Raw genomic sequence first — 14378 nt, 5'->3', positions numbered from 1 at the left:
CAATTTTCATGCATTTAAGTAGTAGGTGGTTTGGTTTTAGGCGGAATATGATGCATAAACTATCATGTGAATGAAAAGCAATATGAATGAAAACGTAAAACAATAAAAGTCCTAGTGTGGCCTATCCTATCAAAATGAACATTAAATACAAGTTTGGAATCCATCCTTGGACCCGAGAAGCTTGTCTTGATGTTCCATCTTGATCCATGTAGCGGGAGTGAGCTCCAATCTCCATCTTTAGTCTTCTTTTGAAAAATACAATAAATAAAATTTACATAATAAACCTATTTATTACATTCTAATTTCAAAACCCAAAACTAATGGAAAAAATAAAGGAGATTCGAGATCTCATAATTACATAAAAATTATGTTTCCTTCATTACGAAAACATAATTAACTAAGGCCACACTAAGTATTACAAATTACAACCGATTGCAAAAAAAAACGTAAATTAAACCATTCAATCGATTCATTCAACTAAAATAAAATGCATCAACTAAAATAAATTAAACATGCAAGACATAATTCTTTAATTATGTAGATTAATTTTCCAAACCACCTATTTAAAAACAAATTAAGTGACAATTCCTCAATTAATCACATTAATTTCAATCTTAATTCATATAAAACTTGTAATATGAATTTAATCCATCAATATTTTAAACTGCTTTAAAATAATTAGGTATCTCAAAATTGTGAACCGTTTCACAACAATTAATCATACATTGTAAAGGTAATGTATAATTAATATTGACCAAAACAAACAAAAACAAAATCCTTTTTTTTTTATATGTCTCGGCTAAACCAAAAAAAAAAAAAAACAAGCCATTTTTTTTCGGCAAAGCAAGAACCAAAAAAACAGCCCGTTTCTCATATTGTTCACGGTTTTTATCTGTAAAAAACCGAAACAAGACAAAAAAAAAAAAAAAATCTAAAACTGTCCTCTGTGAACAGTAACGTGACGTGAACAGTAACAGGAAAAAACATTTCTTTTCTCGGATGCTTTTCAAATCGGCATAAACAAAAACAGCCGCAAAAAACTTTAATCGGTTTTTCAGGAAAAACCGAAAGGAAAAAAAACAGAATTTTTTTTTTAATAATAATACTGTTCATCCGTGAACAGTAACGTGACGGAAGGTAAAAAAAAATTCCACGGCTAAAAAAAAATCCAGCCGATTATATATTTTTTTCGCAAACCCTAATTATTGGTTACAAACAATTTTATGAAAATCATCAAAATTAAAATTCGTGGCCTTGACTCTGATACCACTTGTGGGATTTATCTGTATGCATCCCTTTAAATTTAAGGATTATAACGAATAATAAAGTGATGATTACGAGTCATAAAACTAAATTGCATAAACAATAGCATAAAGGATTAAGAAACAACCTTCGGTCCTAGCAAATTCGGCCTAAGAACAATATCGCAATGATCTTCGCCTATTAGTTGCACCCAAGACGATATGAGAAATGCCCTTAACTTGTTTGCTAGAATCGATCCACCAAAAATTAACTGATTAATTAGGTTTTTGTGTTGTTTAGATGAGAGGCAAAGAAAATGAGTTAGAATGAAATTAGGTTAGAAAAATCACCACTCATCCCTCTTAAACCGTGTATGAGGTAGATTAGGGTAGATTTTTTTTCTAATTTATTCGGCCCAAATCCCGATATAGCAAGGAGTATAATCTCCTTATTTTCGGTTATTCCAAAATGTAAAAATGTGTTAAATATAAATTGTCATCTAGTGAGGAACGAACCCATGACCTCTTGGTTTGAGTACACTCACTATTACCACTATGACACATTCATCTTGTTGATATTAAATATAACCGATTACATTTAATTACGAATTAACATATTAATTCGTCCAATCTAACATTACATACATTTAATTAAATAAAACGTATTGCATTCAATTTACGAATTGACAGTTAATTCGTCTCAACTAATATTATTTAATCTTCATTAAATAATTGTCTCATCAACACATTGACTAACTGTTTAGTCATATAAGGCATCAATGTGATTATATTTCTATAACCACATCTCTGAAACACATCCTATAGGTGTGACCTCTAGGGACCAGTTGATCACCGCCATCTGTATGATAATAACGTCAAACTTTCTAGCAAGCCAACCGTTATTAGGTAATCGTTAATCAACTGACTAAAATACGAAGTATACCTTTGTGAACCTGTAAGAGATTTACAAATGTTATCACACTAATTTGTGGAGGACACAAGCTCCAACATTCGATACATGTGAATGACATACAATTAAATCATACATAAAAACAATTACGATAAATGAATCACAATAATTAAAATTACAAAAGTTACAAGGTTTATTTGATCTACGTCAAAAGCATGCTCGAAGACGGAATTTCAAAGAAGAAAATAAAAAGAAAATAAAATTAGAATTAAAATATGAAAATATGTCAGATTAGAGGTGATAATATGAATAATAGTTGATTTAAACCGTAAAAAGGAGCTACGTCAAAGCGAGAAAGAGTTCAGGGACATAAACCAACCCAGAAAAGGCACAGCATCTACTGCGTCCTCTGGAAGAGGCGCAACACTTCATGCGTCTGTTCTTGAGCTGGGCTTTGGCTGTGAAGTCAGAATCGTAACACTTTTATTGTTCGTTGGTCGATTTAAGATGGATTATCGATATTAGACTCGAATTGAAGTGTTTTAACCGATTATATGTATCTGGGCAAGTCATAAAACGAATTAAAACGAGAAATTACATCGATTTACATGATTATCATTATACGACCAATTCGTGTCGGAAATACAAAAAGGCGAAACTTGAGGTTAGATTAAGACGAAACTGGACAAATAAGACTCGGAAGAAAACTTATCTATCAAATTGGCACTCCAGAACCTCGACATAACAAGTCGAAACCTCGAGGAATCGATTTGAAATTAAACGGTGAAAACCCGCAAGTATTGAGTTACTCGGGATTAAGGACGAATTAAGCAAGTATATGATTTATATACTGAAATAACAAAGAAAACGAAGAAAAATGAAAGAATAAGAAAAGGAAGGAAAATATGCAGGAAGTCAAGGAAGAAGAAGAAGAGCAGGAGCAGCGGGCAGCCTCTTGAAGAGGCGCAGCAAAGCTGCGATCCTTCCTGAAGGCGCAGCTGCTGCTGTGTTTTTTCTCGACGTCTGACCTATGCTGTTTCGTAAAAAACGGCTTTAAAAGGTGGATTTTAAATCGTTTTTCGAACGTGCTTTTGATATAAATTTACATTAATTGGTACAAATTAAAAGTACAATAATAAAATGGGATTTACACCCTCAGACTTACATATTTGACGAAACGAGATTGACTAAAGTTATCGTTTTAGTGATTGCTCGACTCAAATATGCGTTGAAAGTGCCCTCGTTAGAGGATTTAGTAGCTTGATTAGGTTGATTAAAGGTGGAGTTGGTCAGGTTGGTCGGTCTATGCAACGTGACTGGGACTCCGAATAATCTGAGCTTACGTGGTCGATTGATCAAGCACATAGGCGTCGAAAGGCAATAGCGTAGTCTAGAATGCAAAGAGAAAGAAAGAAAGAGCGGAACACTCGCGTGCCAAATATGAAGGCCGAAGGCCTCTATTTGTACTAAACATACGGAAGAGTTTAGGAATGACATGGTTATGGAAACAAATCTCGAAAATATTCTGAAAAATGCGAAAAGAGGGCTGGAGAAGAGGCGCAGCAACTACTGTGATCCTTGGAATAGGCGCAGCATTCGCTGCGTCCTTTCTCTAGAGGTTTCCTCCTCAGTAAGAAAGATTTCCGCGTTTTATTATGGAATTTCGGTAGATATACACTTCCTTATTCCATGAAACACAATATTACGGTAGATATTTACTTAAAATATTAATTTTAATTAGGAATAAATATCTAGAGAATTCTAGAACATTCCGGAATATTCCGACTCGGCATTTAAACGGTTTTTAGAAAATGAAGCGGTTTTTAACCCGGACTCCAAATGAACTCTAATTACTGTCAAAACGGCCGTATCGGTGCGTAGATGACGACCAAGGGGTTTAATTGAGTGTTTGAGCTATCACTTGATGATGAACTTACAGACTGTCATAAATCGTTCCGCGTATCAAACATGCGGCCCAATCATCACTGGGTGGTTGGCGGGAGGTGTAGAAATGAGGTATCTACAGAGTGGCAGCATGTTGTGAGGAGGGTAAGCCCCCAGCTTTGGCTGTCTTTAGTATTTTATGCTTTATTACATAGGAATGCATTTGCTTGAACCTTCTCCGTATTTGAATGAAGGTGGCGCCGTCCAGGCATGTGGAGCTATGGAGGATGGCCAACCGGCTGCGAGCTACGGCTATTGAGGCCCTTACAGATGGCTCGGGGTGGCAGGTATGAACCTTTTGTACCCGTCTTTATTTTTATTACCTCCAATTTAGTGAAGTGAAGTATCACTCCATTTTTCTGTGTAGAGGGAGCGTGACCTGGAGCGTGAGCTGGAGCAGTCCCAGGAGGACCGGCCCGTTTGCTGAGAGAGCTCGAGGCCAGAGATGCTGAGATCGCTGTCCTTGAGGCGACATTGGCTGAGTTGAGGGGTCGTCAGGACTAGTTTGTGCTGACTTATGTTTTTACATTTGTACATTTTGGATGTCATTTTAGGTAGGAGCCCATATTTTGATGTATATTTTGCATTTTGGTTGTACATATGATGGCCTGCGTGCCTTTGCTGCTGGGTGTTTAATGTATCTGCAGGTTAGCTTTGACAAACAGGTTTGGCATGTGACGGTTTGCGTCGTCATGCTGTTGAAATTCACGTAGGAAATCACAAGCAAAACATATAGCAAAAAGAATTAAGATGGCCTAAATTAGCGCGAAAAAAAAGAATTCAGCGCGAAAGAAAAAAAAAGTGCCCGAAAATGGACAAAATGACGTGACCGGACGATAGGGTGGGCTACCCCCTAAAAAAAAGAATTTAAAAGAAACGTCTAAGTGTGTCAGAAATATTTTTGAAAAGAGGGAGTGAAATGATTCCCCAAAAAAAAAGAACGGGTAAGTGTGCATATTTGGCGAAAATGTCGATTTTGCCTCAAAAAGCGAACCCGTAAAAGATTAGGAAGCATAAATTTCGATACTTAATTGAAATTACCGAATTAAGTCCCTATAGGAATAGGAAACTTTAACTTAAACAGATTAGGAAAGATCCCACGGCTGTCAAACGAGTAAAAGAGCCCGGGGAAGAGGCGCAGCAAGAGCTGCGATCCTTAGAAGAGGTGCAGCTTTTGCTGCGTCTTCTCTCCAGCTTGTCAGTTCTCGATAGAATTTAGGAAACGTCGAGTAGTATAAATAGAGGCTTCGGTTAAACTTCTATTCTCACAATTCTCCCTTCCTTAACTTCATCTATTACAAAAAAACCTCATATATCTTCTCAAATTTTACCCAAAAAATATGGATGCCTTTGAAAATCGCATTAAGGAGTGGACGAATGAATTTACGAATGTGGAGAAACACGACATGGGTGCTTTTAACTTAGGATCAATCATAAGTTATAAGCTAGTTAAGGTAATTAGGCCCTTTTTGGATGCTTGTCTTGATTATTGGGACCCGAATTTTCATGTATTTGCCTTTCTGGGAGGCGAAATTTGTCCCTTTCCTGAAGAAATTGCTGCGGTTGGAGGATGGGACGCAGAAAGTGTTCCGGCTATACCCCCAAGCTCTCAAGGCTATAAAAATAAATTTAGGGATTTGCTTGGATTGACCAAGGCTGAGGTAGACCGTTTTGTGACCTCAAAAGGTGTCCGTATGTTTGAATTTGTCGATCGGTTTATAAATAGGGAGGACCCTACTATCTCTTATGCGGCAAGACGTAGTGCTTATGGATTTTGCCTTCTTCACTATGTCCTGCGAGGGCATGTGGACAAAGAGATGAGGGGTGACCCTCGATTTTTAGGCATAATGGAACTCCGCAGGAGCCCAGCATGCTTAGTTCTGGGGGAGATCATTCTAGGATAGGACAATAGGAAGGCGAACTGCGAGTATCCTTATCTTAGGAGTTCTATTATTTTACAGGTAAGAACCCGTTTTCTGTCCTATTCGGCCGTTTTCTTTCTTCTTTTATTTCTTTTTTTTCGTTTTTTTTTTCGTTTTTTTCGTTCGTTTTTTTTTTCTGCCGGTTTTGGATACTAACTCCTGTCCCCTTTTTTGCAGATCTGGCTAATGCCAGTGGACGTGATAGGATATCGCTCCTGATCAATTATGATGAGAACGAGGCTTTACATGGTGGACTTCACTCGAGTATGCAATTATTGGGAAAATTAATTGAAGAGTGAAAGTGGGCCCTTGATTAGGTGGATCGTGCCATGGTGGCATCTTAGATCGGTGACTGGAGTATTGTCTTTGGATCCGACACGGTCAATTGGTGTTCCCGTCTTGAAATTCATGTTCTAATCTTTTACGGAGAGATTGAAGAGGCAACTGGGCCCAAGACAGAAAATCCCGAAGCTATACACTGTCCCTTAAACTGCATTGGCGCATACTTCGGAGTCTTGTCGAAAGTGGGCAATTTGCTGGGCCCAAAGGAATATGTGGTTCATACCCGTTCCGATTGGCTCGTTATGGGTATCTGACTCATATTTGCAGTGGAAGAAAGCTAGCACTCCCGAGGAACGTGAAAAGCTAAGGAAGCACGAGCCCGTAGACTATAAGATCCGCGAAATGGCGAAGGACAACCAAAAGTACTTAACTGACGAGGAAGAAAAGGCCGGATATCGGCTCGTCCGTCCGTCGAAGAAACCAAAGAATGCTCCTGCCAAGAAGATGGTGGTGGATCGAAATGGGAAAGCTAGACCGCGAGAACGACCGTTACGGATTAGGTCGAAAATAACGCAAGAGCGTCCCGCTCGTGGTGTAGACAAGAAATGTGACAAAGGCAAGGGTAAAATGGAAGAGTAGCCTTAGTCATTTTTAATAGTATTATTTATTATTTGAGTTGTAATAAACGGCGGGGTTATAGAATCCTAGCCTAGCATTTTAATATTCAGCATTTTTAATTTACGGAAATTTCTCATGGTACCCTCGAACTTTGGCAGATTACACATGGTACTCTTCATTTTAAGTTTCTATATATGGTACCCCTGTGTTTAACTTTTTCTTTCCCAAAATACCCTTAACAGACTTTCCATCATAACGCCGTTAGTTTACATCTTCTAAACACACTTTAGCCTCCCTAATCTTCATTTTATCTTCATTTTCTTATTTTACACCTTCAATTCAAGCCTAATTTCACTCATACCCTCTTCCATAACCACCACCACTACCACCACGCGTGACCCCCACCACCGCCACAGTCAACGGCACCATCCAATCCCATCACCACCACTGATGACGCCACCATCCGAGACGGTTGGGTTAGGGGTTGGGGCGGGATTCCAATGAAAATCCCAATTTCACCCAATTCATCTCGCCCTCCTTCATCTTCTTCAACTACAACCACTTCTTCTTGCTCATCCACCACCACCGCAACAACCATCTAAGTTCAGTCATCGAAGTTCCATACATTCAACGCCGCATTATTCGACGTCGTAAACCTGATATTCGTTTCAATCTAATTCAAATCTCTACTCAAATTCAAGAACACCTTGATCATGATCATGATAATGGTGATGACGATAATGAATTTGTTGTTGTTGCGAAGGTAAAGCAACAATATAATCTTTGAAACTCAAGGATCAATGTAGGAGAAAGAGATCAATTATATTAAGACCTGAATTTCTGATTTTGGAATTTGGGTTTTGATCAGATTAGTGTTTACTCATCTGGGTTGATCTTGAATTTTGAAGATGGTGGTTAAGAGTGTTAGTTTTAATGGCCCCCCTACTCGGGTTTTCTTCTCAGGAATATTCTTTTCTTGCCATTCCTTGTCGATTTTTCTTGTGCCATTACTTGTTTATTGTCAGCTCCATTGGATTGTGTTCTTACTTGATTATGGCTACTGATTTCGTTTTAGGATCTTCACCATAATTTTACTTCATTGGGAAAGCTTAGTTGTTATATACTTGTTTGTTTACCAAATTAGAATCAAGGTTATGAATATTGAAGTGAGAAAGGCAAGAAGCAAGAGGAAGGGGGAGAGAGAGACACGTCGCCAGCGAGAGGGTGGTAGAGTGGCGTCATTAGTGGTGGTGGTGGTGGTGGTGGGATTGGATGGTGTCGTTGGCAGTAGGGGTCGCGCGTGGTGGTATTGGTGTGGTGATAGAGGGGATGAGTGAGAATGTGAGATTAGGCTTGAAGGTGTAAAACAAGAAGATGAAGATTAGGGATGGTAAAGTGTGTTTAGAAGATATAAACTAACGGGGTTATGACGGAAAGTCTGCTAAGGGTATTTTGGGAAAGAAAAAGTTAAACACAGGGGTACCATATGTAGAAAGTTAAAATAAGGGGTACCATGTGTAATCTGCCAATGTTCGAGGGTACCATGGGAAAAAACCGTTTAATTTATTTGTATTTGACGTGTTACTATTATTTAAGGAATAATGAATAAATGATTTATTAGTTAAGAAACTTTTATAAAAAAATTTTATTTATTCTTGTCGAATTTCAAATGCAACATACAAACGTCCTTCTATTTACATTTTGAAATGACGAGTTGTATCATGTAAAGGATTACCTACGTATTCAATAAAAAAATGAAATCAAACCATGTACATAGTTCGAAAAAATGTAAAAGAATAAATGTTCGAAGCAAGAGCTTGTAATGAACTTAGAAAAAAAATAACGTGTGCTTTACTTACTCCTAAGGAAATGCAATTCAATTTATTTGATGATATGAGGATGTTAAAACGCAAGAGGGAAATGTCATAAGCTTTTTAGCGGGCCAGGGGCCATTTTTCTTTTGTGTCGCAAGAGCGGCACGTGTGTCACGCGAGGCGCGTTTTATCCTATTCTAAGGGTAGTACCGTTTCAACTGGTCTAGGTTAGTCGGATTAGAAAACTCATTCCCGTCTAGGTCTGTGATCTTAACCGGACCCCCTGAAAGTATGGACTTGACTAAACATGGTCCTGCTCAATTAGGTTTAAATTTTCCCCGTGGATCGACAGGTAAGAGAGCTTTGACTGACTTGAGTACTAAATCCCCTTCCTTGATATTTCTGGGTTTGACCCGTTTATTAAAGGCTCGTTTGATATGTGAGTGATATGTTAGCACATTATGTAATGCGCGTAACATCCGTTCGTCCAAGAGGATGAGTTCATCATATCTATCCCTATTCCATTTAGCTTCTGGAATTTGACTTTCGAGTAAAATGCTAGGGATGGGATCTCTAGCTCTACTGGTTTTACAGCTTCCATGTCGTAAGTCAAATAGAAAGGAGTAGCCCTAGTAGGCTTCTTAACTGACGTGTGATATCCCCATAACGCAAAGGGTATTTTGTTAGGCCAATCGCGATAATTGTCGATCATTTTCTTGAGGATCGTGACAACATTTTTATTAGCAGTCTCTATCGCGCCATTAGTTTGAGGTCTATATGGCAAGAAATGGTGATGCTTGAACTTATATTTGGCTAGAAACTATTCACTTTGGCCTGAAAATGTGACCCGTTGTCACTGATGATTTCATGTGGGCAACCATATCAACAAATGATATTGGTTTGTATGAACTTTGCCACATTTTTGGCTGTAAGGCTAATGTAAGATGCTGCCTCGACCCATTTAGTAAAATAGTCGGTAGCTACTAAAATGTAACAATGACCTCCTGTCCCAGCTGGAGTGATTTTCCCGATGATGTCTATTCCCCAAGTAGAAAACGGCCAAGGAGATGTCATGGTATATAGAATTGAGAAAGGAACATGTTGCACATTCCTGAAGATCTTGCAATTATGACAATGCCTGACGTATTTGATGCAATCTGACTCCATTGTCCTCCAGTAATACCCTAGACGCGTAATTGTCTTTGCCATCATAGGTGCACTTATGTGAGGACCGCATTCTCCATCGTGAACTTCTTCCATTACTTTATGTGCCTGTGAATGATCAAGACAACGCAAGATGACACCAACTGGTGTTCTTTTGTATAACTCTCCCTACATGAGGAGGTATTGAGAGGCAAGTAGGCGTATGGCGCGTTGTCCCCTCTTATCCATATCTGGTGGATATGTACCATTAAGCTTGAAATTTAGAATGACCTGGAACCAAGGTTCCCCTGGGTTTTCCTCTTCATCTGTAAGGAAGTGTATATAGGCTGGCTCTGACTGCCGTTTGATGCACAAAGGCATTTCAACCATGTTGTTTGTCATATTAATCAAGGTTGCGAGTTTTGCAAGAGCATCCGCAAACTTATTTTCTTCGCGAGGCAGGTGTAAATAAGTAACTTGATCGAAGAATTAAGCAATCTGATCTATCCTAGCCTGATAGGGTGCTAGACTTTTACTTCGGATTTTCCAGGATCCAGTGATTTGGTTAGTGATTAAAGATGAGTCCCCGTAAACTCGAAGGTTCTTGATGCCTAAACTCACTGCTGCTTGTAGACTAATGAGGCAAGCTTCATACTCTGCTGCATTGTTTGTCACCTCGAAGTCGAGTTTGACAGAAAGTGGTGTATGCTCGCCTTCAGGAGAAATAAGCAACACTCCTATTCCGAATCCTCTCAAATTGGATGCCCCATCAAAGTAAAGATCCCAAGAATCCGTACTGGTTTGTAAAATATCCTCATTTGGAAACGACCACATGTCTATTGCTTGCGTATCGTTGATAGGATTATCTGCGAAGAATTCAGCAACGGCGCGTCGCTTTATAACTTTCAAAGGTACGTATTTGAGATCGAACTCTGAGACCATTAAGGTCCATCTTTCCAAGTGTCCATTGAGGACGGGTTTATCAAAGAGGTATTTGACGGGATCCATTTTAGAATACACTTTGACCGCGTAGCTAAGCATGTAATGGCATAGCTTCTTTGTTGCGAACACAAGAGCGAGGCATGTCTTCTCGAGAGGTGTATACTTACTTTCATACTCCAAGAACATCTTACTAATGTAATAGATAGCTCTTTCTTATTTTCCAATAGTCTGTACGAGCATAGCTCCCATGGCTGTTTCGGTAACTGTGAGATATAAACCAAGAGGTTGATCTTGTTGGGGAGGCATTAGCACTGGTGGCTTGGCCAATATCTCTTTTATCCTATCACATGCCTTTTGACACTCATCGTCCCATACAGTATGGTTCGTTTTCTTGAGCTTCTAGAAGATAGGTTCGCAGATCATAGTGAGTTTCGATATGAATTGACTTATATACTGCACTTTGCCCATGAATCCTCTAACCTCTTTTTCTGTTTGGGGTTGTGGCATCTCGCTTAAGCCCTTGATCTTGGATGGATCAATTTCTATCTCCCTCTAGCAGACAACGTATCCCAGAAGCTTGCCTGGCGTTACTCCGAATGCACATTTCTGAGGATTGAGCCTCATGTTGTATTTGCGCAATCTGAGGAAGAATTTACGAAGGTTATCGATGTGCCCTTTTCTATCCTTATATTTGACGATCATATCCTCCACGTACACCTCCACCTCATTATGCATCATGTCATGTAACAAAGTAGTCGTAGTGCGTTGGTACGTAGCCCCAGCTTTGATTAGCCCGAATGGCATAACAGTATAGTAGTATGTGCCCCCACTGAGTGATGAAGGCTGTCTTGTGCATATCTTCTTTGGCCATTTTGATTTGGTTATACCCTGCATACCCGTCTATGAAGGATACCAACACGTGATCTGCTATATTATATACCAATATATCGATATGTGGTAGAGGGAAGTCGTCTTTAGGTCTCGCTTTGTTCAAGTCTCTGAAATCAACACAAACCCGGATTCGGCCATCCTTTTTGGGTACGGGGACTATATTAGCCACCCAGTCTGAATACTCAGAAACTTTGATGAATCCGGCTTTGAATTGTTTATCGACTTATTCTTTAATCTTAAGAGCCCACTCTGTCCTCATCCGACGAAGCTTCTGTTTTACAGGTTTGAAACCTGGCTTAATTGGAATGCGATGTTCTGCAATATCCCTGTCGATCCCTGGCATGTCCATGTAAGACCAAGCGAAGACGTATTTGAACTCATGTAGGATGTCGATTAAACTGGCCCTTTTAGTTGGGTCTAGGGTCGTCCCTATCCTAAGTTCTTAGGGTTCTAATTTCATTCCTATGTTGATAGGTTAGGTATTTTCTATGACTGGTGCCCTTCCCCCTCTTCTAGTATTTCTTTAATTATATAGGGAGGTAATGTAACACCCCCATACTCCAAGTGCCTTACCAGGACCACTCAGGTATAAGGATGCTACCATCTCGGTTACCCGAGGCAATGATAATTAAATAGACAATAACGAAACAACATTTAAATAGTAATACTTTAGCGAAAGGTTACAATATAAAACCAAAACCAAAATACGAATACAAGTTCTCAAACCAACTGTCTAGTAACTAACTGAAATGTTTATTAAACTACTAAGCTACAGCGGAAGACTTCTATCATCAAACGGTGGCACATCCCAGCTATCCCAGTAACTCGACTCATACCTGCTCAATAACTGCTCACCATCCCCAAATGGATCACCACAGTTTTTAAAACATTAAACGGGGTCAGTACTAATCACACAATTTATATCAACCAACAATAGAGTAAAACAAACAGCTCAATCATCACATATATTCTCCGAACTCCAAACCCAACTCCACAATCCTGACTACACACTAAAGTGTGTAGCCCTGCCAGAGTGCCTATCGCAACAGGTCACTCCTCGCCACCAGTGGGGGACCGCAACCGTTCCCACCTAAGCCCCGCTCATCTCCATCGAGCGATAAACCCAAATCCATTAATGTGCACATCCCTTCTATGGCGGGTTCCACAGAAGGCGAATCATGGGCGTGAAGCCACTCCCGCAAGTGACTCCACTCAAGCAGGGACGAACCCCGAAGAACACAGACAGATACAATCAATCACAGCTACAACCAACAATCAAAGCCAACAACCGTCACAATACGAGTATAATAATATTCAACAATCACAAACACCAATCAACACATCATGGGACTAATACTGAGTAGGGAAACCCTACCTGAAAAGTACAACACAATCAGACGATCTCACAGCTGATATCAAAACGCTTCCTCTACGAATCCTCTTCCTAACATACAAACATATAATCACTACCAATCACAAAATACAACAAAACCCCCAATTCCCAATATTAGGCTTTAACCAACTTTAACGAAATACTATAAAACGGTACGTAGATCTTACCCTCGACGCAAGGATTACAACGGTGTAAAGAAAGGTAAAATCCGACCTTCCAAGCTCCGGGATTTGCCAACAATGCGATTGAAGCGAAGAATGTAGTTTGATTTATCTTTTTGAAAGTAATTAGGTTTAAAAGTGTTTAACGAAAAGTGACGGAAGTTATTATTTACTTAATCGCATTATTAACAAAACCCGACAAATCATCCCCCGTAAACCGGCTACTCGATCGAGTAGCTGAGGTACTGGATCGAGTGCCCCCTTACTCGATCGAGTATCTACGTTACTCGATCGAGTACCCAACAGGTCAGAAACTATTGTTAATACGCAACTCACCCTTACTCGACAGAGTAAGGCCTACTCGATAGAGTACCCAGAGACTCATAAATCCGTAGTATTACAGTCTTCCCTCCTTAAAAAGAACTTCGTCCCCGAAGTTCAAACCACAACAAAACAAAGACACACTACAACACTCCCGACTCCACAACCAAAACATAACTCAGCATAAAACATGTTACTAACCTAAACTCAACCCGACTCAACGACAACAACCATACCGAAACAACATAAAAAGGGTATAAAAAAACTCTTTGCGATCATCTCCTACCCCCCCTAAAAGAAATAAGGTTACGTCCCCGTAACCATACATACCTGATCAAAAAGGAAAGGGTAACGCTCTCTCATGGCCTCCTCTGCCTCCCATGTAGCTTCCTCAGTCTCGTGGTCAGACCAAAGGATCTTAAGCAAAACTGTCTCACCACTCCTAGTCTTCCTAACCTTCCGGTCAAGAATCTGCTTAGGTACCTCAAGATATGATAGAGACTCATCTAGCTCTAAGCTCTCTGCCTCTAACCCATGTGATGGGTCACTCACATACTTCCGCAGCAGAGATACATGAAACACATTATGCACTCTCTCTAACGCAGCTGGTAAAGCCAGACGATATGCAACCTCTCCAACCCGCTCTAAGGTCTCATAAGGTCCGATGAACTTCTGACTCAGCTTGCCCTTCTTCCCAAATCTCATAACCCCACGCATAGGAGACACTTTCAGAAGAACCTTATCCCCAACCTGAAACTCTATATCCCGGCGATGTAGATCTGCATAACTCTTTTTC

This window comes from Silene latifolia, chromosome 9 (assembly GCF_048544455.1).
Source record: "Silene latifolia isolate original U9 population chromosome 9, ASM4854445v1, whole genome shotgun sequence".
Lineage (NCBI taxonomy): Eukaryota > Viridiplantae > Streptophyta > Magnoliopsida > Caryophyllales > Caryophyllaceae > Silene > Silene latifolia.
Note: the sequence above shows the minus strand (reverse complement) of the source record.